General features: G+C 39.7%; 1 protein-coding gene across 7 annotated transcripts in view; it reads right to left on the bottom strand.

Annotated features, from left to right (window-relative positions):
• IBTK (inhibitor of Bruton tyrosine kinase) overlaps nt 1-24,148 on the bottom strand; it is a 186,699-nt gene that overhangs the window by 101,745 nt on the left and 60,806 nt on the right. For 2 of the 7 annotated variants that reach the window (XM_081250729.1, XM_081250733.1), the window contains 3 exons: nt 23,709-23,786; nt 9,325-9,552; nt 4,150-4,257 (listed from right to left, as the gene is read on the bottom strand). The gene's annotated coding sequence lies outside the window, so the exon portion shown is untranslated. Of the gene's footprint in view, nt 1-4,149; nt 4,258-9,324; nt 9,553-11,085; nt 11,520-23,119; nt 23,176-23,708; nt 23,787-24,148 lie in introns of those variants that run through there. The other 5 variants (XM_081250730.1, XM_081250732.1, XM_081250731.1 and 2 more) reach the window with 5 other exon arrangements.

The following is a 24,148-nucleotide window of genomic DNA, read 5'->3' as shown; positions in this document are numbered from 1 at the left end:
GTTTCTTCTTCACAGCTTTGTTCCTTCTGTATCTTCTAAAACTTCCACCATTAGATATTTAGATTTTTAGATTTTTGACAAAACCCAAAAACAAAACAAAACAAAAAACAGGGAAGTTGGGGGTAGCTTTGGGTCAGCCAAGGTCCGCCATTAATTACCAGTATCATTGCCTACTTTTCTCTGGTGCTTTCCAGTTTGGAAGTTACTTTAACATCCTTTGTTTCCGATTATGATTTTGCTTCTTAGCAACAATCTTGAGATTGTAGGGGCTTACATGCTAATCAAAAGGTTTAAAATAAAAAAAGGTGATGCCCAAAGGGGTTAAGTAACTTTTTCAAGGTCACAGAGCTAGTAAAATGATCCCTCGTCACTCACATCAGAAGCAGAGTAAGCTTGCTGCCCTCTCTCAGGCTAACAGATTAAATGAGAGAAAAGAACCCTGGGGAATTTCCTCTAATCACCCCACATTAGCTGAATAGCACAGATTACCTTCTACTTCCTCTCAAATCCCATTGCACTTACCATCTGTAAAATTCACCTGAGCTCTTCCTCATATTTTGCCTTGTCTTTCTTTTACGAGTTGAATAAGTGAATGGGTGAATGGTGCACGCGTATGCTTTAACCCCCTCATTATATAGTACAAGTATTAGAAACAGGTACCTAGACTTCTGTATTCTCACAAAATTTACGACAGTGCAATGCTTATAAATAATTTTTATTTGAATTTAACTAAATTAGGTAATAGCATGGAAAATACAGACTTTGGCCCTAAGAAGATAAAATAGAGAAAAGGAAAATTTTAATAAAGGTATACCAGGTACTTTTGTGCCTATGGAGTCTACTACCATCATTTAAATCATCCTTTTGCTAAGATATTTAATTCCCTGACCTTCTTAGTGCACACGCCCGCCTCAATTCAATCGTAACACTGGATCAACCTACACATACCCGTCACTCTTCTTCACTCCTTACCTTGGCTGGCCTAGAAACAAGATAGCAAGCAACAGAAAGATGAACACACTTCCTTAAATAATAATGAAAGGTGGGGCTTCCCTGGTGGTGCAGTGGTTGAGAGTCCGCCTGCCGATGCAGGGGACACAGGTTCGTGCCCCGGTCCGGGAAGATCCCACATGCCCCAGAGCAGCTGGGCCCGTGAGCTATGGCCGCTGAGCCTGCACGTCCGGACCCTGTGCTCCCCAACGGGAGAGGCCACAGCAGTGAGAGGCCCACGTACTGCAAAAAAAAAAAAAAAGAAAGGTATTTGGACTGAAAAGCCCGAAGGTAAAACTGCTTTCAAAGGCGGCTTGATCTTACAGCTCAAATGATGTGAGCAAGACCAAGCTTCTCTTTGTCTTTTCACTCTGCTCTCCTCAGGGATGGCTCTATTCTTGGGCCAGGCATTGCTCCATTGCCTTCTAATGTGCAGCAGTGCTGCTGAGAATTCTGATGCCGTTCTTGTTCCTGGTCCTTGGTATGTGACCTATTTTTCCCCATTGGAAGCCTTAGGGTTCTAAAATTTCGAAATAATCTTTCTTCCTCTTATCCAGCAGGGAAAAACAAATATGTGTCCCAGTATTCACAGCAAAAGTCCTAGGTCATGTGCCCACGACTGAACCAGTCACTCTGGGCAGGTAATTCAGATAAACGGATCATTTTAAGCTCTCTTCTGTGTTCCCATATTGGAGCTAGAAACGGAACCAATTTCCCTAGAATCCCATGGATCCCAAATAGAAATCAGTAGCTACTGGAAAGGGAGAAATAGATACTAAAGAAATAACTAACACATTCTCCACTTTCCTTTATCTTTTTATTTTTTGCAGTTTTAATTTTTTTTTTTGCTTTATAACAAATTTAATCAGTTATACATATACCTATGTTCCCATATCCCCTCCCTTTTGCGTCTCCCTCCCACCCTCGCTATCCCACCCCTCCAGGCAGTCACAAAGCACCGAGCTGATCTTCCTGTGCTATGCGGCTGCTTCCAACTAGCTATCTGCCTTACGTTTGGTAGTGTATATATGTCCATGCCGCTCTTTCACTTTGTCACAGCTTACCCTTCCCCCTCCCCATAACCTCAAGTCCATTCTCTAGTAGGTCTGTGTCTTTATTCCTGTCTTACCCCTATGTTCTTCATGACATTTTTTTTTCTTAAATTCCATATATATGTGTCAGCATACAGTATTTGTCTTTCTCTTTCTGACTTACTTCACTCTGTATGACAGGCTCTAGGTCCATCCACCTCATTACAAATAGCTCAATTTAGTTTCTTTTTATGGCTGAGTAATATTCCATTGTATATATGTGCCACATCTTCTTTACCCATTCATCCAATGATGGACACTTGGGTTGTTTCCATCTCCAGGCTATTGTAAATAGGGCTGCTATGAACATTTTGGTACATGTCTCTTTTTGAATTATGGTTTTCTCAGGGTATATGCCTAGTAGTGGGATTGCGGGGTCATATGGTAGTTCTATTTGTAGTTTTTTAAGGAACCTCCATACCGTTCTCCATAGTGGCTGTACCAATTCACATTCCCACCAGCAGTGCAAGAGTGTTCCCTTTTTTCCACAACCTCTCCAGCATTTATTGTTTCTAGATTTCTTGATGATGGCCATTCTGGCTGGTGTGAGATGATATCTCATTGTAGTTTTGATTTGCATTTCTCTAATGATTAGTGATGTTGAGCATCCTTTCATGTGTTTGTTGGCAGTCTGTATATCTTCTGTGGAGAAATGTCTATTTAGGTCTTCTGCCCATTTTTGGATTGGGTTGTTTGTTTTCTTGTTATTGAGCTGCATGAGCTGCTTATAAATTTTGGAGATTAATCCTTTGTCAGTTGCTTCATTTGCAAATATTTTCTCCCATTCTGAGGGTTGTCTTTTGGTCTTGTTTATGGTTTCCTTTGCTGTGCAAAAGCTTTTAAGTTTCATTAGGTCCCATGTGTATATTTTTGTCTTTATTTCCATTTCTCTAGGAGGTGGGTCAAAAAGGATCTTGCTGTGATTTAAGTCATAGAGTGTTCTGCCTATGTTTTCCTCTAAGAGTTTGATAGTGTCTGGCCTTACATTTAGGTCTTTAATCCATTTCGAGCTTATTTTTGTGTATGGTGTTAGGGAGTGATCTAATCTCATACTTTTACATGTCCCTATCCAGTTTTCCCAGCACCACTTATTGAAGAGAGTGTCCTTTCTCCACTGTACATTCCTGCCTCCTTTATCAAAGATAAGGTGACCATATGTCCGTGGGTTTATCTCTGGGCTTTCTATCCTGTTCCATTGATCTATCTTTCTGTTTTTGTGCCAGTACCATACTGTCTTGATTACTGTAGCTTTGTAGTATAGTCTGAAGTCAGGGAGCCTGATTCCTCCAGCTCCATTTTTCGTTCTCAAGATTGCTTTGGCTATTCAGGGTCTTTTGTGTTTCCATACAAATTTTGAAATTTTTTGTTCTAGTTCTGTGAAAAATGCCAGTGGTAGTTTGATAGGGATTGCATTGAATCTGTAACACTTTCCTTTATCTTGACTGATGGATGTTACTAGAAGAACTCCAACAACTGTGTAATTCACAAATGAAAATTTGTGATCTCTAATATCTGCAGGATTCTCGTTACATTAATTGTTCTCCCTCCTTCACAGTTGGCTCTCTACTAAGTGCTTTTCCTTGGCTTAGTGATCAAGTATCTCTCTTCACAAAAACAAACAAAGCTTAACTGGAACCAGTGCCACTTAACTATTACCTTGTTTATCTCCCCTGGCAGCCAAGCACTTGAAGTCTTCACACAGTGGAAACCATAATAAAGTGAGACAAAAGCAAGATCCTTGCTACCCATAAGATATCAATCATCACACCTTCCCAGCTACCACGAGTGATGACTACTTCTTTACCAATCTTCCGTCGTCTGCCCTCCCTGCAGATAAGATTTATTGAGATATCCAATCATAGAATTGCTCTCACTTTTGGGTAGTCAGTAAACCCCTATTTCCTTATACTCTCTCCCAAATTACCCAACTAATACAGTGAAGCTCAAATCCAACAAATAGGTTCTTTCTAAGGCCCCCTTATAGAAACACCCCTTGGTTCCTCATGGTGAGTGTTCATTCTTCTTGCAGTGAGTAATAAAACCAACTTGTTTAAATAAAGGTATGTACCTGGTAGTCTTTGGCTGGAGGTTGTTGGCAGCCCTCACTGTATCCATTGATGTAGTCACTGAAATCCATTAAGTACCCTTCATCTCTCTTCTGAATTACTCCAGCGTCCTCAAAAAAAAAAAAGGTTTTCCCTGTTCTCAGTCGTATTTTCTCTAATCTATTCAGAAACTCAGATCTAATCATGTCACCTCCATGAAGGATGAAGTCTAAATATTTTAGCTTAGCCTGTGACACCCTCCTTACAATCACAACTCCTGTCGTATTAGTCACCACCTCTCCAATTCCATGCACCAGCCATGACGAACTTGCTCGCAGCTCTTCCAAAGCATTTTTCTGAACTCTGGCATGGCCTTTGGACCTCTTCTGATGCCTAGAGAATCTAGCTAATTTTCACTTAATTTTTACTTCTTAAAGACGTAGCTCAAGGACTTCCCTGGTGGCGCAGTAGTTAAGAATCTGCCTGCCGATGCAGGGGACACGGGTTTGAGCCCTGGTCTGGGAAGATGCCACATGCTGCGCGGTAACTAAGCCCGTGCGCCACAACTACTGAAGCCTGCGTGCCTAGAGCCCGTGCTCCGCAACAAGAGAAGCCACCGCAATGAGAAACCTGTGCACCACAACGAAGAGTAGCCCCTGCTCGCTGCAACTAGAGAAAGCCCTTGCGCATCAACGAGACCCAACACAGCCAAAAATAAATAAATAAATAATATAATAAATTTATTTTAAAAAAGAAGGACTCAAGCATTTTGTCCTCTGAGAAGCCTTCTCGGATACCTCTGGGAGTCACTGGTTTGTGTTTACTTCTCTCATAGAATGTACTATAATTAATTATCTGTTTTCTCTATGAGGCTACCAACTTCCCAAGGCCCATACCTTGTCTTATTCCTCCTGTTACCCTCCTACAGGGGATCATACCCAGGGTTCTTCCGCAATGTTTGGAAATGAAAGTGGGGAGTGGGGTTAGGGTGCTCAGGGATTGAGAACAGCTTTGTGGATGGGGGTCAGAGATGATGAATGCTTCGCAGTTTATGGGACAATCTGGCACAAAGAATTATCTCCCCCAAAATGCCAATAGCATCTCCATTATAGCACAGGGAACTCTACTCAATGCTCTGCGGTGACCTAAATGGGAAGGAAATCCAAAAGAGAGGGGATATATGTATATATATAGCTGATTCACTTTGCTATACAGCAGAAACTAATACAACGTTGTAAGGCTACTGTACTCCAATAAAAATTTTAAAAGAAAAAGGAAGAAACACCCTAGCTTCTCAATAGGTATTTATTTGTTGAAGGAATGACTAAATAAACATGAATGAATAAGTAAAGTAACGTAAAAATGAAAGAATAAATTAATGAATAAATGAAGAGTGAGAAAAGTAGGGAGTACTGTATTTGGAGATGCAAGTATACCCCAAGGGGAGGTATCGATTGGCAAATTCATGCTTTGACAACTTAAAACTTTCCCCTGGTCATATTTGCTGTCTCTTTCCTCCTGGGATTGTGAGGGCAAGGTGCAAACTGAATTGAAAGAACTAATTAAATAAGTGAATAGATTCATATGAAAATATCTGTTGGGGGAGATAAAACCAGGCTATCTTGGTGGGGGGGGATCATTTATTTCGCCTCTGACATTTACCTCACCTTTTTCAAGACAAGACATCTTAATTCTGATTTAAACTTTATATCCAACCATTTAACCTAAGACCCATTACTTGCAGCTTATTGTTGCCGCAAACTAAAATCCCCAGGGAGCAGACACACGTTGTGGTTTTATTACCAATGTAAGTACTGTGTGACTCACATCCTTCCTTGAGGGGAATCTCAGCTAGGTAAAACTTTGCCAAGGCTCAACTTTTTCTGGAATAACTTTGTCATTAAAGACATAGGCACTGAATCAAAAGCTAATTGAATCAAAACTGTGGATAGTTTAATCTGGGATTCTAGACCCATTTAGTGCATAAATAATTGGTACCAAGTGTCTTTTATGCAAGGATGCCAACTGTTTCTGGGTCCCAGTGCAATTATTTCTAGTTTTGAAGGCAGTGTTTTAAACTCCCTCAATTTATTCACATACTAAAAAGATTTCAATGTAATACCAATCCATAAAATATCAGCTGATGGTCATGATCTAACCCTTACTTCAAAAAATAAAAGGCATCCTTAAAAATCTTTTCTTTTTTTTTTAATTCTTAAAAAAAAATTTCTATTCACACTTTTCATGGGAATACTTTTCTAAACTTCTAATTTCCCTGGAGAAAATCACAGCAAAGTCTTCTCATAAGAATGACCAGGAAGGACTTCTGTTCATTTAAATAATTGTAGACCCTGCACTTTAAATGTTCAATTTCTTCATTTACTGGTGGTAAAATGAAATACTGCCATAGAAGAGAGACAAGGGAATTGTGGGGCTATAAGTGAGAGATCACAATCCGTTGAGAGGATCAGAGTAAACTGCTAAACTGAGTGATTTGTAAAGGAATTTAGGGATGAATAGGATTTGGGGGAGCATCTGAAAGCAATCTCTTATTTCCATGATTGCCAACATAATGGAAAATTGTGAAAGACTTTGAAATGTACCCAAAAGATCTGGCTGACTTCAATGGAAAAACTAGGTGAACTGGCTCATAATATTGGGTTACTGGGCCTTTCATTTGTCTGTGAGCTTTTTTACAACTCTATTATTTGTACATAGGTGATAGAAATGCAGATAACTCCTGTTCATAGACAAGACAATCTGTCTGCGGGCAGTCTAGTCCCTCTCCACTACATACATTCGGTGCACGCCCCTCAAGTAGACTCCTGGTGTCGGAGTCCTAGTGCCCAGGTTGTCAGAAGCACTTCTACTGCCTCTCACTGAGGTCTCTTGTTGCAGAGCTTGATGTCCAAGCAGGCTTGGATGGCTTTTCCTGTGGAACACATAATATCTGTCCTTCCAAGTTCCTGCCGACACACCAACCTCTCACTCCTGTGTCCCTAACACACAGGAATCACCCTGTCCCTTTTTTGAATATACAAGTTAAACTGTCTCTTTAAGAAGATATAACCACAGACACTGGTTTCTAGACCACGAAGATACAAATATCTCTTTATGTTCATCCCTATCCGTCACCTTCTCTTAGTACCTGAAGCATAAAATTCCCTCTGAGGATGAGAACTCTTACACAGGGGTCATTGGTACCTTCAAGTTCTCAGAGTAGGAAGTTGTCTCATAAGATGAAATGTTCTTTTGCTTCCTAATTATGTCCATAAAACCCAGGAAATTTTAATAAGAAACCTAGAAAATTTAGAAATATTTTTTGGAATCACAGACATGCTTTAAAAAATAATTAACCATTACTATACTGTTTCCAGTTTTATGAAAATGGAACAACCTTATAGTTGCTGCCAGTCCTGAGTTCATTGTGATAAAAATGGCCCTAGTTCCTGGTTAAAGTCAGCAACCTGTCAGTCCACTCTCTTCAGTAGATGTCTCCTACTGCTGCAGGCAAGAATTTGTTTTAGGTGCTATTTTGTTCATTAATAAAATTATATACCAGAAACTGACCAGTGCCCCAGTACTGTGATGCAAACAGCTTTCCATCAGGAGTGGGATCTGAAAAAGTTATTTCGTAGTGAGGGCACAAAGCCCACGGCCCAGCATCTATGCCTCCTCTATTCACACATCATTGACAAGGGTGGAGCAGAAAGAGAGAGATTGTGAGAGGAAGGTCTTAACTATTGAGTCTCATGATTCTACTCTCAGGAGCAGCATAAAATAGTGTCTAATAGGTTACCAGAAAGTTCAAGCACTAAGAGAAACCAGAATGACATAGAAGGCAGGCTTTTCTTACCGTATGCCCAGGAAAACTCTGAGTTAATGCCCACCCAGAGAGAAGAGAAAGAGATGCCAACACAGGCTATGTATTACTTTAATTGAATCTCTGTATGTGATTTGATTAAGACTTTTGAAGCAGGGGTGGGGGGTTGGGGGATGGCGAAGCATATTTAGGGTTGCAAGATAGCACACTCATCACAACCTTGCATCATGCCATGTTCCGGTTATGTAATTATGAAATAATTGAACTGCCCTCATACAATTATATAAACATTAAATGATTACATTTGAGAAATGAACCGCTTGATCCTGCTCAGTTCCTAACCCATAATAAACCTGGCACCACTGGAGAGGGTTGGAAGTGAGACAAAAAGTGAGCACGGCTTGGCATCCTTCCACTCAAATTCCTGTTGTGGAAGGGTGGCCCTTTCAAAGAACACCAGAGACCAAACTGGTATTGAATTTAAAGATCTTTAACAACAACGATCCCAGCAACTACTTCAACTTCACCGCATGTCAATTCTTTTACTTTTTTCATGAACATTGTTGACATTATTTTTATTTTCATAAAGAAGAATTTAAGCCAAAGGTATAACCATTTTTAAGCATTAAGAAACGATAGAGAATAATGCAACAATCATCAATATCATTCACCGGCCTGTTTCACCGCATGTCAGTTCTAACTACCAATTATGACACTGCTGCTAATGCCATCAGCCACACGGGAGGCTTTGAATTGGGGGAGTAGGGGGATTCGAAAACCAGAGAGATCAAGAGACCACTATCCTGTTTCTGAAAAGGAAAACTCTATAGTTTAGCTGAAATTAAGAACAGACGTTTTGAGCCCTTTTTAATTGAAACTGCTTTAGACAGGTGTAGCTCATTCAGTTACTCGTTGTAATTAACACAGTAAAAGGATAGTACTGGGCCCCAAAATCCTCTCTCCTGAAACGTTCATTTTCATCATATTCATTTTCACAGTTATGAATATCTTAAGAAGAAAAGATTAAGACCAAAGAAATCCTTTTGTAAGCACCAGGGAACCATGAGAGGAAGACCAAATTTATTTAAGGACAAATTTCCAGACGATGGGTTGTACTGGGAAATTTGGGATTTCACCCTCTGACTCAGCAGATACGTATCTCAGCAGACACTCCATAAGGTCTGAGAGTCATCTGTTCAAGTAACTCCTATTATTTGAAGCATTTTAGACTTGCCCAGCATGTTTTATATTTCAATTCACTTTCGTGTCTATCAGTTTATCCACAAGATCATGACAGAATGAAAGAATGCACAACTGGAAGAGGTCCTGAGAAATGCGTTCGAGGTCTCTGAGGTAAGCATTGTTAAGGACTCACCTCTGTCACCAGTCAGGAAGCAGGTAATGATGGACACATGCAGATCTGATCAGCTTCTCAGTGCTGGTACCAGAGAAGAACCCGGCTATGAAAGGCAGAAGTACTTGAAAAAACACAGCAGGTTATACCTACAGATCAAGATGGATTCCTGGTCCTGGAAGTATCTCACAAAGCCAAGCCAGCCTCAATTCCAAGTGAGATATCAGTCTTTGAAAGGGCACGCTGATCCTGGGAAATAACAAATAGATTAGACCATAGTTTCTGATTTGGCTATCATTTTTCTAATTGTTGCTTTCTTCCTATATGTGTGTGGGGGGCAGTTGTTTATTGATTTTGAACTTTGCTAGCATGGGGCCAACTTCTAAAACTCTGGTGTTGTGCACATAGAAGTATATCTCTTTAGTAAATATAACTGATGGAACTTTGTACATATTCATATATTTAACATTTAAAACAGTAGATCTAAGTGAGAAGAGTTGGAAGAGGAGAACGCCTTTGTATTTTAAGTGGCATGATTACTGCAGTTTTCTCAGTTTTCTTATTAACATTTTTCTCTTCTGAGCAGAATCAGTGTTTTATTTTAGTGAGACAGAAGAGGAGTGGTAAGAAAGCCTAAAGTTAAAATAGCAATGCAGCATCAATGACTCTGGATTTTCAGTTATGTTTTTTGGCTCTCCACAAAGCAGATTAAAACTTAAAATTCTCAGTGACACCAAAAAGGGCCCCCAGGACTGGATATCCTCATAGGAGGTACAACAAAAATAGAATTAAGCCTGGAGATTCCAAACCAGACCCTAAGAGTAGCAGTTGTTTTTCCAGGTTCATTTAAACAATCCCTAGATTGAAACAGAGCTTTTAAACATCTGTGCCACTAGATGGCACTATATAAGCACTTTTATTTTCACTTTTCCCATCTTCCCAAAGAATTTGGAAGGAGGCAAAATATTAGGTAAGGGAATCAATCGATTCAGTCCTTGAAATTGCTATCGTTTATTAATTTAACTAAATCTTTAAATTATAAGCCTAAACACCTTGTAACCGATTTGCCAATACCTTAATTCTCTATCAGCAGGTACAGTTCCATTGTTGAGAGATTGGCTCAAAGGCCGCTTTAGATTTGTTATTTGGCAGACAGGAAAGTGAATAAGAAGGCAAGAAAACTGATAATATGTGAGAGGGGAGACAGGAAAAAGAAATACATTTATAAGAAAATGTCTAATCTTGAATTTTCTTTGGTTTCCATTAAAACTTCCAGTACCTCAGAAGATTGTCAGTGTAATGTTCTATCAGTAGTACCATAATTTATTCTTTTGTTACACCATGGGGATTGGAGACGAAAAGGCCCGTGCTAGCAGGAGGCACAGGAGGAGATTATATATGCAAATCATTCCGCAGCTCTTGTACCAGGAGAGGGTTTGTCTTGTAATATTTCTTTTAAGTCACACAGAGAAATCTTTGGTTGGTTGCCAAAAAGCAAAATTGGGAGGTTAAAAAGAAGGGGAAGAAAGGAAGAGACGATTTGAAAGGAGTATGCAAAGCTGTGATGAACAGTCAGATGATGTGTGATAACTGAGGTGTCTGTGATTTTTTTTTTTTTTTTAAACTGAGAATGGAGGGGATGCAGGGGTGGGTAAGGAACGCACAGCAGTTCGGCGAAGCAAGGTTAAGTGTATTCAGGCCTGGGGAATTGAGGACATCTGGTCATATCCAGACCAAATGTAATCTGCGTGACTGGCAGTGGGTGAGCATAACCCAGGTCACCTGCCCTCCTAACCCAGGTTGGCTGCTTCTTGATTCTCCTTCCCAGGAGTAGTCAGCCACGTTCCACAGAGCGGAGGTGCCAGATGCCACTTCTTTCCCCGCAAAAGTCAAGTGGACACTGAGGGAGAGTTTTAAAGACATCAAAGAGCCTGAATGGACAACCACATCCCTGTAGCTGTCAGTTCTACTGGTCCAGTAAGGTCAGGGAGGATGGAGATGAAGGAGCTGGAAGACGCAGGTGGGGATGGGAGTGAGGGTGGTGGAGGGCTGCTTTGATGAGCTTTCTTCCTCTAGCACAGAGTCCGTAAACTTGGTTTTCTTCCTTTGTATACTTCAGCTTACAGACACTGGCTCCTCTCTGAAAAGGTCACCCTGCTATTCAGGCAGAATTTGTGACTCTGAGCAGCTGGGAAAACCTTGGAACCAAAGAGAACCTATTAGGAGAGAAAAAAACCCAAACTCATCGCTAAGCCAAGATATGGGGAAAAGATTAACCTCTAAAAAAAATGTTTTATGACAACAAGAACACACAAAATTTCTCTTTGATTCATAACCTTAATAAATTCTGCATATCGTCTGCAATAATTCTAAGGTATTCTAAAAACACTTTTATATTAGAAAAGAGTTTCATATTAGTTTAAATTATTTTAGGAAAGAGATGCCCTATTCCACCACTAAAAAGTTATGGAAAAATCAATAAGAAGACTTTCTTTACTCTCACTAATGAAGAAAGAACCTAATAAGGATTGCTGAATTTTGGAGACTGGGGAATTGAGTTTATACCCACAATAAAACATTAGGCTACTACATCAGAAAAGCCTTGGTTCATTTATTTTGACACAAGTATTCGAAATAATTTAGTTTCCTTGGTAAATGGTCTGTAGACTCTCCCGAAGTGTTGCTAGCTAGAATATTATTAATGGGAATTCACTCAACACATCTCATAATTTTGCTGAGAAATGAGATGTGAACACTGCATTTTATGGGAGCAAAAACTGGAGGAGGGGAGCGGAGAGAGGAACAAGGATAAACAAACAGTGGGTTTGAATTTAAGGAGTTCAGAGCACCAGCAACTGGGAGAAAGAAATCAGGAAACTTGGATTTTGCTATCAATTACTCAGATTCAGCTTAAAAAATAACCTCTGTGGTTAATGAACAGGCTGGGGATAGTTCCACATGAACTGTGGGCACATTGCTGGGATTTTCCTAAGCATTCAATGTCATCTAGTTCCCACGTGCTAAATTCATTCACTTCACAAATGTTCCCAATGTCTTCATCCATCTAGTACTTCATTAAGTTTATGCTGGACATCAATTCTAACGTGACCATGATCCCAGCCCTACCCCAGGCTGCATGAGGGGGGCCTATTCCGTGGCCAGGAGCTTGACCAGTTGTCCCAGTTCATGCAGAACTGAGTGGTTTCTTAGGATGTGGGACTTTCATTGCCAAAATGGGGACAGCAGCAGGTAAACTGGGATAGTTGGTCACCCCATCACTGCTCCCCCTGAGTAAACTTCTGTTAGAGCTCCTATAAATGGACTGTCATTTTGATTCTCTCATTTGTCTCTCTCACTAGACTAAGTTTCTTGTCTCTCTGTGTCCCTAGCATCTAGCACAGTGCCTGGTACTTAACTGATACACACAAATGTTTGTTCCACGCATAAAAGAATGGAGAAATATATGGGGGGAACGACAACAACTTTCTTTCTTTCCCCACGTAGGGGAGAAACTATCCTTCCTGTGTTTCAATCCTATTATAGAGGGTTTTCAGAGACATAGGGCCATCAGAAGAAGGCAGGGTTTCATCTGTAGCCCAGAGATCTCTCTTCATAAGGAAGAGGCCCGAGGAGCCACCATGAGCTGCCCGCTCTCTCCTCTTTTGTGCAACCCAAGGGTTTTCTTTTTTTTTTTTTTTTGCGGTACGCGGGCCTCTCACTGTTGTGGCCTCTCCCGCTGCGGAGCACAGGCTCCAGACGCGCAGGCTCAGCGGCCACAGCTCACGGGCCCAGCCGCTCCGCGGCATGTGGGATCTTCCCAGACCAGGGCACGAACCCGTGTCCCTTGCATCGGCAGGTGGACTCTCAACCACTGCGCCACCAGGGAAGCCCAGGGATAGAGGTTTTTGATGTGGACAGTAATAGTACCACATCTGAAGAAAGCAGGTGTTTGAAAAACTGGCTCCCAGTGTATATTAAAGATGGAGGAAGGGGTGGACAGGACATACTGAGAAGGGTATACATTGTGACTAAAAGAGTTTGTGGAACCAACCACCCCCGAAAGCTCCCTTTGGATGAGATACTAGACATGATTTACTCAAAGCTCTCACTTCCTCAAATACCCTAGATTTCAAGATTTGCAGGGAGGACAAGCAAGTATCCAGACCTGTGCCTGATTTTGTTTTTATGTCTATTAGTGAGATAGATATGAGTGAATATGATTATATGATCTTTAGGGACTTGGGAGAAAAAAAATCCAGTCTAGATCACACCTGGAACGCAAAACCCTGGAGAAATTCCACTTATGAAAAGAAGGACCTTTAAAAGAAGAGAAAGTTTGGGACTTCCCTGGCAGTCCAGTGGTTAAGACGCTGAGCTTCCACTGCAGGTGGCGTGGGTTCAATCCCTGGTCAGGGAACTATAATCCCACATGTTGCTCAGCATGACCAGAAAAAAATTTGAAGAAAAGGAAGAAAAATTTATACAATGAGGTACCACTTCACACCGGTCAGAATGGGCATCATTAAAAAGTCTACAAGTAACAAATGCTGGAGAGGGTGTGGAGAAAAGCGAACCCTCCTACACTGTTGGTGGGAATGTAAGTTGGTGAAGCCACTGTGGAAAACAGTATGGAGGTTCTCAGAAAGCTAAAAATAGAATTACCATATCATCCAGCAATCCCAATTCCTGGGCATATATCCAGACAAAACTGTAATTCGAAAAGATACCTGCATCCCAATGTTCATAGCAGCACTATTCAAAATAGCCAAGAAACGGAAACAACCTAAATGTCTATCGACAGATGAATGGATAGAGAAGATGTGGTACATATATACAATGGAATACTACTCAGCCACAAAAATGAACGAAATAATGCCATTTGCAGCAACTTAGATGCAACTAGAGACTATCATACTAAGTGAAGTAAGTCAGAAAAAGAAAGACAAATATCATATGATATCACTTACATGTGGAATCTAAAATATGGCACAAATGAACTTATCTACAAAACAGAAACAGACTCACAGACATAGAGAACAGACTTGTGGTTACCAAGGGGGAGGGGAATAGGGGAGGGATGGATTGGGAGTTTGGGGTTAGTAGATGCAAACTATTATATAGAGAATGGATAAACAACAAGGTCCTACTGTATAACATAGAGAACTATATTTGATATCCTGGGACAAAATATAATGGAAAACACTATAAAAAATAATGTATATATGTGTATAACGTAGTCACTTCGCTGTAAAGCAGAAATTAACACAACACTGTAAATCAACTGTACTTCAATTACAGAAATAAATAAAGGAAAATAAAAGAATGGAAAGTTGGGGATTCCCTGGTGGTCCACTGGTTAGGACAGTGTGTTCTCACTGCAGAGGGCCCAGGTTTAATCCCTGGTTGGGAAGTAAGAGCCCGCGAGCCGCACAGCATGGCCAAATAAAAAAAATTTTTTTAAAAAGGAAAGTTTGAAAAACATTCTAGGACAGAAAGCCGTATGAATTTTACTAAAAAGTAATTATGTAAGTATGTGTCTAGGGGGTTCAGGGTCAAATTTTAGTTGTATTATAATCTTATATGCCAAGAAATAAAGCATCTTTACTTCCCATAACTGGTGTGGGAAGTAAATGAAGGAACAAGAGATAATTTTTTAATTTAAATTTTAAAGATTGTGTACAATTCTGTGGCAGAACAAGAGACTCTTTAACTTGCCCATAAAATCACTTCTAGATTAAACAGTTGTGTTCAGGTACACATTTTGTCAATTCAAAGGTTAGTTCCCTATTGGTGATGTTCCTCCCTCTTCGTTTCTCTATTCAAGATAGAGTCTGTAGGGGAAAGTACTCTTGGCAATGTGGGCACTTGGCATTTATATGATTTTCTATTGGTCTTTACTATCTGGTGGATAGTCTGAAGTAATCCCTGGACCAGTGTCCACTGACGTGTAACTGGAAAGTCCATTGTACCTCATCAGCAGTGCCCACCCCAAGAGTTGTTCATCCAACTTCTGACTATCTTCCTCTAGAAGGGGAGAGACTTCTTTCTTTTTCTTTCTCTCTGGAAAAATCTTCCTCTACAGCATATCCTTCTTTTTTTCTCATAGCACTAAGCACAGTGGCTCAGCCTCAGTTGTGGGTGAGTTGCCCTCTACACACCTTGGAAGAAACTCTGATTTGTGTCTGCCAAGTATAGCTCTCACTATGGGATCCTTGTCATAATATAGAAACAGGAATTACTAAGAACCAAATAGCACCAGAACAGTGTCCTTATTACACATATGAATAAACTGGAAAATTGACAACCCTGGATCAATGACTGTAGGATATCTTTACTAGATCCCATCTAACTCTAATCTTAAATGAAAAAACAGAGTAGGAAACCATTTTTTTTTCAGAAAACAAATGGAAAGAAAACAATTCATTTATTTGAATATTTAATGAGTCTCTTCCATGTGATTGCCATGCATTTTGCTGGTTATATGTCCAAAAATTAGACTGAGCAAATGTGAGGAGGGGGGAATCCAAAAGCAAGTTATGATTTCACACACACACACACACACACACACACACACACAGATTTGATTTGAAATAACATGTGATCCTCCTACTTTTGACTTCAACCAGAGAAACAACAGAAGCCTATAATTAAGTCTGTATGTTTTGATTCAATACCATAGAATACATGTTCTTTATTTCTATAAGAAAAACTTCTGAAAGGTGAAGAAAACATTGTATCTTGCTAGTCTCTAGAATAATTTTGGAAGTTTTACCCATTTCAAAAACAATATTCAATTATATTTAGTCTTTTAAAACTTCCACGGAAGTTTCCTCTGACAATGCAATCATTAAGTTCCAAGGTTTTAAAAAATCATTAACCTTCTAATATATTTGATAATCACATACTGATATGTACTGTATTAAGTAAACATTAAGAAAAAGCTTTTCTTAATATCCACTTTTCTAATATGCACTTTTGACACTTTTGACTTCTGGGATGAAATAATGTGAACTAAAGATAGTTATCAATTTAATTAAAACTGAGTTTTCTAATATTGAGATTAGTTGACATGGATATCAAAGGCATAGCTGGTTAATTTACATTAACATTGGGACAAGAAAAAATTTTTATAAACAACATTTATGCCTCTGGTTTTTGAGATCTTTTAATATGGAAAGGGAAAGCAATCAGAAGATAATGGGAAGAACATTGGTTGTAACAGCAAGAATTCAACTGAAAAGAATTGAAAGTACCGAGACCTGATTAACCCCAGCTGCACCAAACCACATGGGATGGAACAGATATTAACTCTCACCTTTACTTAGATTTATGCAATTTTCCTGGTTGCTCTGACTGATTCTGCTGCTAGCATGGTCAGTACACTCATTTTATTTAACATAAGTTTGTTCTAGCCATACTCATGCTGCACCTATCAGTGAGGTAAGGAATCGGCCAGTGCAGCTTTCTAAAAACCAGGTAGATTTCTGTGGCAGCTGCCTGTCGATTTCAAACTAAGCTGAACTGGAGAGCTTTGGTTCTCTACCCCTCCCCCCTGCGACCTCACCTCAGTCCCTTCACGGTGGACTCACGGTGGACACAGAAGACGGGGAAAAGTCTCTGATCCTTTTCAAACCTATTTTAGGCTCATGGATCAATACATACTGAACACCAACTTGGAGAAACTACAGAGACCTTTACCTTCTTTTATACTTTTCCAATATTGATCTTTCTTTATTTCCTATATTCAGGGAAAGTGTGGGATGGGTAGAAGGCTGCAAGCAAACTGGTCTTATGGAATTAAGATAAAACAAACAACAAGCCTCCGAATGTTGGTGCATCAATGAAAGCGCACAGTAGGCATGAACAGTGTTGGCATCCAGAACTGAGGGAACTGCTATGCTCTGAAGATCCTTCGGGAGCTATAATTGTGTTGGATATGTCCTAGTAAAATTACAAGGGAGGCAAATTTAGGAGATAGTAATAGCTAAGATTTATTGAGTATTTTCTATGTATCAGGCATTTTCTTACAAGCTTTATTTTATTTAATTTTCACAATCCCATCCTGAGGGAGGTACTATTCATTATCCCCATTTTACAGATAAGGAAGTAAGGCACAGAAGGGTAAATTGTTGGACTTCCCTGGTGGCGCAGTGGTTGAGAATCCACCTGCCAATGCAGGGGACATAAGTTCGATCCCTGGTCCGGGAAGATCCCACATGCCGCGGAGCAACTCAGCACGTGCGCCACAACTACTGAGCCTGCACTCTAGAGTCTGCAAGCCACACTACCGAGCCTGCGTGCCACAACTACTGAAGCCCGCGTGCCTAGAGCCCATGCTCCGCAACAAGAGAAGCCACCACAATGAGAAGCCTGAGCACCATAACGAAGAGTAGCCCCCGCTCGCCGCAACTAGGGAAAACCCTCGTGCAGCAACGAAGACCCAACGCAGCCAGAAATAAATAAATAAATAAATTTTTTAAAAAGAAAGGTAAATTGTCTAACATCACATGGTTAGTAAATGGTGGAGTACTTATACTCAGGGCAGACTGATACAAGAGGCCACGCATCTATTTAATCTCTATACAAAGAAGTTGCATAATCATGGTAGACCTCAGTTAACTAAAAAACAAAATGCAGTGCAGGAATAAACCCTGGTTTATTGGCATGTGGTCAGATGATCTTAGACAAAGGTATCAAGAACACTCAGTGAGAAACAGTCTCTTCAACAAATGGTGCTGGGAAAACTGGATAGCCACATGCAAAAGGATGAAGCTGGACCTTTCTTTATCTTACACCATAAACAAAAATTAATTCAAAGTGGGTTAACGACCTAAATGTAATACCCCAAACTATAAAATTCCCAGAAGAAAATACAGGGGAAAGTCTTCATGAAAATGAATTTGGCAATAATTTCTTGGATGTGATACCAAAAGCATAAGCAACAAAAGCAAAAATAGGCAAATGGGACTGCATCAAACTTTAAAACTTCTGTGCATCAAAGGACACAGTCAACAGATTAAAAAGGCAGTCTAGAGAATGGGAGAAAATATTTGCAACTAACACATCTAATAAGGAGTTAATATGAAGAACTCTTAGAACTCAACAACAACAAATAACCCTAAAAAAAATAGGCAAAGGACTTGAAGAGACATTTTCACAAAGATAATGTACAAATGACCCACAAGCATATAAAAGATGCTCAACATCACTAATCATTAGAGAAATGCAAATCAAAACCACAGTGAGGTATCACCTCACGCACACTAGGATGGCTACTATTGAAACAACAAATAATCAGTGTTGATGAGGATATGGAGAGATTAGAACTCTCGTCCACTGTTGGTGGGACTGTATCGTGTTGGCCAAAAAATTCGTTTGGATTTTTCTGGAAGACGTTACGGAAAAGTCCGAATGAACTTTATGGCCAACACAATGGAATGGTGCAGTTTGGAAACAGTACAGTGGTTCCTCGAAACATTAAACACAGAACTATCATATGGTCCAGCAACCTAGGTATAGATCCAAAAGACTTCCAAAACAACTAAACACAGAGTCTCAAAGAGATATCTGGACACCCGTGTTCACATCAGCACTAGTCACAATAGCCAAGAGGTAGAAGCAACACAAATGTCCGTCGATGGGATGCATGGATAAACAAAATGTGGCATTTACATACAATGGAATATTATTTAGCCTTAAAAAGGAAAGAAATCTTGTCACATGCCACAGCAAGGATGACTCTTGAGGACACTATGCTAAGTGACATAAGCCAGTTACCAAATGACAAATACTGTATGATCCCACTTATATGAAGTATTTAGAGTAGTCGAAGTCATAGACACAAAAAGTAGAAGGGTAGCTACCAGGCAAGATTGGGGTGGAGGTGGATTTGGGAGTTGTTTAATAGATACAGAGTTTCAGTTTTGCAAGATGAGAAGTTCTGGAAATCTGTTGCATGATGATGTGAATATAGTTAACACTACCAAACTATACAGTTAAAAATGGTTAAGATGGTAAATTTTATGTTTTATATATATATATATATATATTTTTTTTTTCTTTACCACAGTGAAAAAAACAAATAAACAAACTGGAGACACTGGCTAGCTGAAAGGCACATACTGACACTTTCCTTCTATGAGTTGTAAGATCTGTTCCTGCTCTGATATTATTTTAAAATACCTCGAATTGTGCACGAGAGCCCCTATCTCTTTGCAGAACCTTTCTCTACAGTCATCAGTGTCCACAATCTCCAGAGCATTTTATGACCTACCAATCCTATCCCGTAGTACTATTCAGAGTCTCAATTCTTCTGAGTCCATAATCTAACAACTTTGCAAATAATAGGGAGTCTCGGATTTATCAGATAAACCAATTCTGTTAACATACTATCTCACTGAAACAATACCACATTCCTTAATCCAGATATATATGTGTATCCATAAGGATACCCTCAGATAATAAAACTATATCTGATGAAAGAAATGTCCTATTGAAGGAAATGTCTTGTTGAGGAAGGGGGGCAGGAAGGAAGAGTTTTGCCCCTCAAATAACTGAGTGGCTTCTCAGTCAACCAAGAGGAATATTAGGCCAGAGAAACAAAACAGTGTGCCTGGAAGGGACAACACAATACTTAGGGATTCAGGGAAGACAGCAAAGACAGGAATGTTTCCAGGAGAGCTGAGAATAGAGTCTAGTTGTTGGTCAATTCATTTATGTCTCATTAATATTCAACATTGACTGGATTGTATTACTTTCTTTCCCCACTGATGTCAGGTCATGATTATTGGAGCTGGGTTTTCCCCTCCCATTTGTGCATGCCCCAGGACATCTCCCAAAATGAGACTGTCACACAGGGATGTACTTCAAGGGAACAGCAGAAGAATGTAAGGAATAGTAAGGACGCTGGAAGACCCAGTGTGGAGTGGGCATTACTCTGCCCAAGGTGAAAAAGCTCTAACAGAGAGAGACAAGATGGTGGTCACTAGCAAAGATCTCTCCTTTAGCAACAGCGTAGAGAGATCTCATATCTCTCCAGGTTCCACAGGCAACTTTTTCTCCTGTTCAGTGGCTTCCCAGAAGGTGATGAATTAATAGATTACAGCCAGAGAAATGGAGCAAGGGCTTCTAGACAGGACAGATGATGATTCCACAGGCTCAAAGCAAAGAGGGAACTGAATCAGTATGATATTTCAGCAAGGGCTCTGCTAAACTTTAAAGTTCTTGCTTTTGTGTTAAATGAAGATCAACCATCAATCTCTCTCCAGTGTTCTGTGTAATGCAAAGTCACATCATTCAATGACAGATTTTTTTCTGGTAAACTTTTTTTTCTTTTATCTCTGCCAGAATAGCAAGGTTGTATATTCTTAGCATAATAAATGGATATACATGCACATATATGGAGACCATTTTTCATTTATAAACAAATGAATTGGGTTCCAGAAGTTCACATTTGAATCAGTTGACTGGAACTTGGAATGACTGTATGTATAAAAATATTGTTAGAATTTAATGCTTTTAAATTGATGCTCTCATGAGACACAAGGAGTTCTTACAGAAAACTACAAGAGTAATAGTCTTTCCCCAATTCTCAGGGTAATGTAATTATTGGATATTGTTTTCTTGGTTTTAAGAGTTTTCCCCATATATTCTCTCTCAATAATAAAAGAACATCTGAGAGCTTATTGCGAGTTCAGTGTTTTGAATACATCATCTTATTTAATCTTCACAAGGATGCTATTTCATAGATAGAAAAAGTCAAATGACTAATTTCCCCACAGGCTACTCCAGTAAGTGGAAGAGCTAGGGTAGTGGATTTAAACCTGTTCAGAAATTATTTCACATTTCTCCCACTGAGGGTTATGTCCCCTTCCCTAGAAACTGGGCTGGCCTTAGTGACTCACTTGTAACTAACAGATCCAGTGGAAGTGACAATGTGTGTGACTTCTGAGGCAAGGTCAGAACAGGTCATGAAGCTTCTACCGGGCTCTTTTGTGATGCTTGTTTTGGTAGAAGCTAACTGGCATGGGAGAAATCTGACCATCCTGAGACCTCCATGCTAGAGAGGCCACATATAGGCAACCTGGTCATCAGCCCAGCACATCAGGGAGCCATTTACATTTCCAGCACATGGAGAGGGTGTGGAGAAAAGGGAACCCTCCTACACTGTTGGTGGGAATGTAAATTGGTGCAGCCACTATGGAGAACAGTATGGAGGTTCCTTAAAAAAACTAAAAATAGAATTACCATATGACACATTAATCCCACTCCTGGGCATATATCTGGAAAAGATGAAAACTCCAATTCGAAAAGATACATGCACCCCAATGTGCATAGCAGCACTATTTACAATAACCAATACATGGAAGCAACCTAAATGTCCATCAACAGAGGAATGGATAAAGAAAATGTGGTACATATATACACTGGAATAGTACTCAGCCATAAAAAAGAAAGAAATAATGCCATATGCAGCAACATGGATGGACCTAAGTCAGAGAAAGACAAATATCACAATAACACTTATATGTGTAATCCAAAAAAAATGATACAAATGAACTTATTTACAAAACAGAAATAGACTCACAGACTTAGAAAACAAACTTATGGTTACCAAAGGGGGAAGGGGGGGGATAAATTAGCCTGGGATTAACAGGTAAACACTACTATATGTAAAATAGATAACAAACAAGGACCTAGTGTATAGCACATGGAACTATACTTGATATCTTGTAATAACCCTAATGGAAAAGAATATGGAAAAGAATAGATATATATACACAATATATATACAAATAACTGAATCACTTTGCTATACACTTGAAACTAATACAACATTGTAAATTAACTATACTTCATTAAAAAAAAGGTCTAGCATAGCCAAACTTTCAGTTGCCTGCAGCCCCAGTCTGACTGCAAATACATGAGAGACTCCAAGTGAGAACTACCTGGTTGCTGTGTTAAAGTTAGGGTGACTGTTAAGCAGTAATAACAAGCAGAACAGCCAGTAATAGAATCCAGGTCTGCTGGACCCTAACACTCATCTTAAGCTACACATCTCACTACTTTCCTTAAACCTTTGATACTGTTACTACTCTTCCATAACAAAATCTAGTATGAGATTCAATGTAGTATATATAATTATATATTTAGGCTATTTATCAATAATTAAATTTACAATACCCATAGCTCTTTTAGTTCTGAAAAAATTTCCCTGAATTTTATTCTCTCTTAAACCAGAAAATCACTACCTTACATATAACGGTAAAGCTCTCATTCACTCCAACCAACATTTACTAAGTACCTACTATATGCCAGGCAGTATAAAAACTGCCGTACGTACAAAAATGAATTAATATGAGCCTCATCCTCTTGTCAATGATGGGAGGCTGGCAGAAAATGGGGAAAGATGTACATATCCACAAACTGGACAACAAAATAAGAAGAGTTCTGTAATGGGGGAAAGCGCAGAGGAGATGCTAGGTGAGTAGTCTAAACGTTGAGCTTCCAAGGTGACTGGAGGAAGGAGAGGTGGAGAACAGAGAAGGGAAAGGACCCCTTGGTCTAGTTCATCTCCTAACCTCAAGTTCTTACTCCAAGACTCTCTGAGTACCAACCAGTCAGAGAAAGATGGTCTCCTGGAAAAGCAGCTCTGGAGGGATGTTGAGCTTGAGAGAACCCAGAGGTAGACATCGGATGCTATTGTGTCAGGAGAGTTTCTGAATTAAAGATTGACTATATTCAGTCTACCGGGCATTGACTTTGGATAAAGACATTTCTCTTTTTTTCCCTAGAAAATAATCGTAATGGTTCTTACTCTTAAACTGATTTTTTGTTTCAGAGTAACGGCTATGGAGATTCCTGATTTCCCTGCTGGGAGAAAAAAAAAAAAAGGCTTCAGGGATAGAAATTATCATTATTCTGGTAGTATAGTTCTACACATTAATAATAAGGAAAACATCTCTCTGTCTTTGTTCAAGCAGTATGCTCTGCTCAAGGGAGCTACTTTTAACACATTGTATCTCTTGCTTAATGGGGTAGCTAGCAACTTTTTCTGATATGCTTGTCTCATTCATTTAGCCTCCCACAGACAGGGACTGCCCTATTTGTTTATTTAGTTACTTAAGTTAGTAATTTTTGTGCCCATTTTTATTGTCTTACATTTCATTTGTCTGCCCAGCCTCCTTCTGTTTTGGGAACTGTCTCTTTTGGGAACAGTTGGGGCTGTCGATGAGATGACCTCACCTGTCCTACTAGGAGTGAACCTGTGACTCAGACTGGCCAATAAGAGTATTACATTCCCCCTCAAACACTGTGATTGGTCCAAGGATGGGCATGTGATCCAAGCTGCACCAGGAAGTCTTTCAAGAACTGATATGGATGGTCAGGGAGAGAGGCTTACTTACTTAGTTTGAGGCCCTGCAGGAGTATGTAAACCTGGTGCTGTCAGGACTCATGTTCTCCATTATGTAGGCACAACCAGTCTTCAAATTAAAACCAACACACACACACACACACACACACACACACAAACACACACACACACAGAAAAATTAGTAAATGAATGAATGCAGAGAATGATTCCTGGAAACTTCATTTAAGCACTTGGTTCTGTGCAGGAAGCCACTAACCCTTGAACTTTTAGGTGAAATAAGTCAATTTTTATTTTCCTGACTTAAGCTAGAAATTGAATTGGGTTTCTGTCACTTCTAGCCAAGGGTCCTGGCTAATAAAATTTATCCTTGTATATAGATTCTCTTTTGGGGATCCTGGACCCAATTCCAACATGTGTGTTGGGGGGTGAGGGGCTTCCTGAACAACACCAAGCAATTCTCAGATACCAGCA

The sequence above is a fragment of the Mesoplodon bidens genome (assembly GCF_964165515.1).
Source record: "Mesoplodon bidens genome assembly, chromosome: 12".
NCBI lineage: Eukaryota > Metazoa > Chordata > Mammalia > Artiodactyla > Ziphiidae > Mesoplodon > Mesoplodon bidens.
This window is presented reverse-complemented; position numbering and strand designations above follow the sequence as displayed.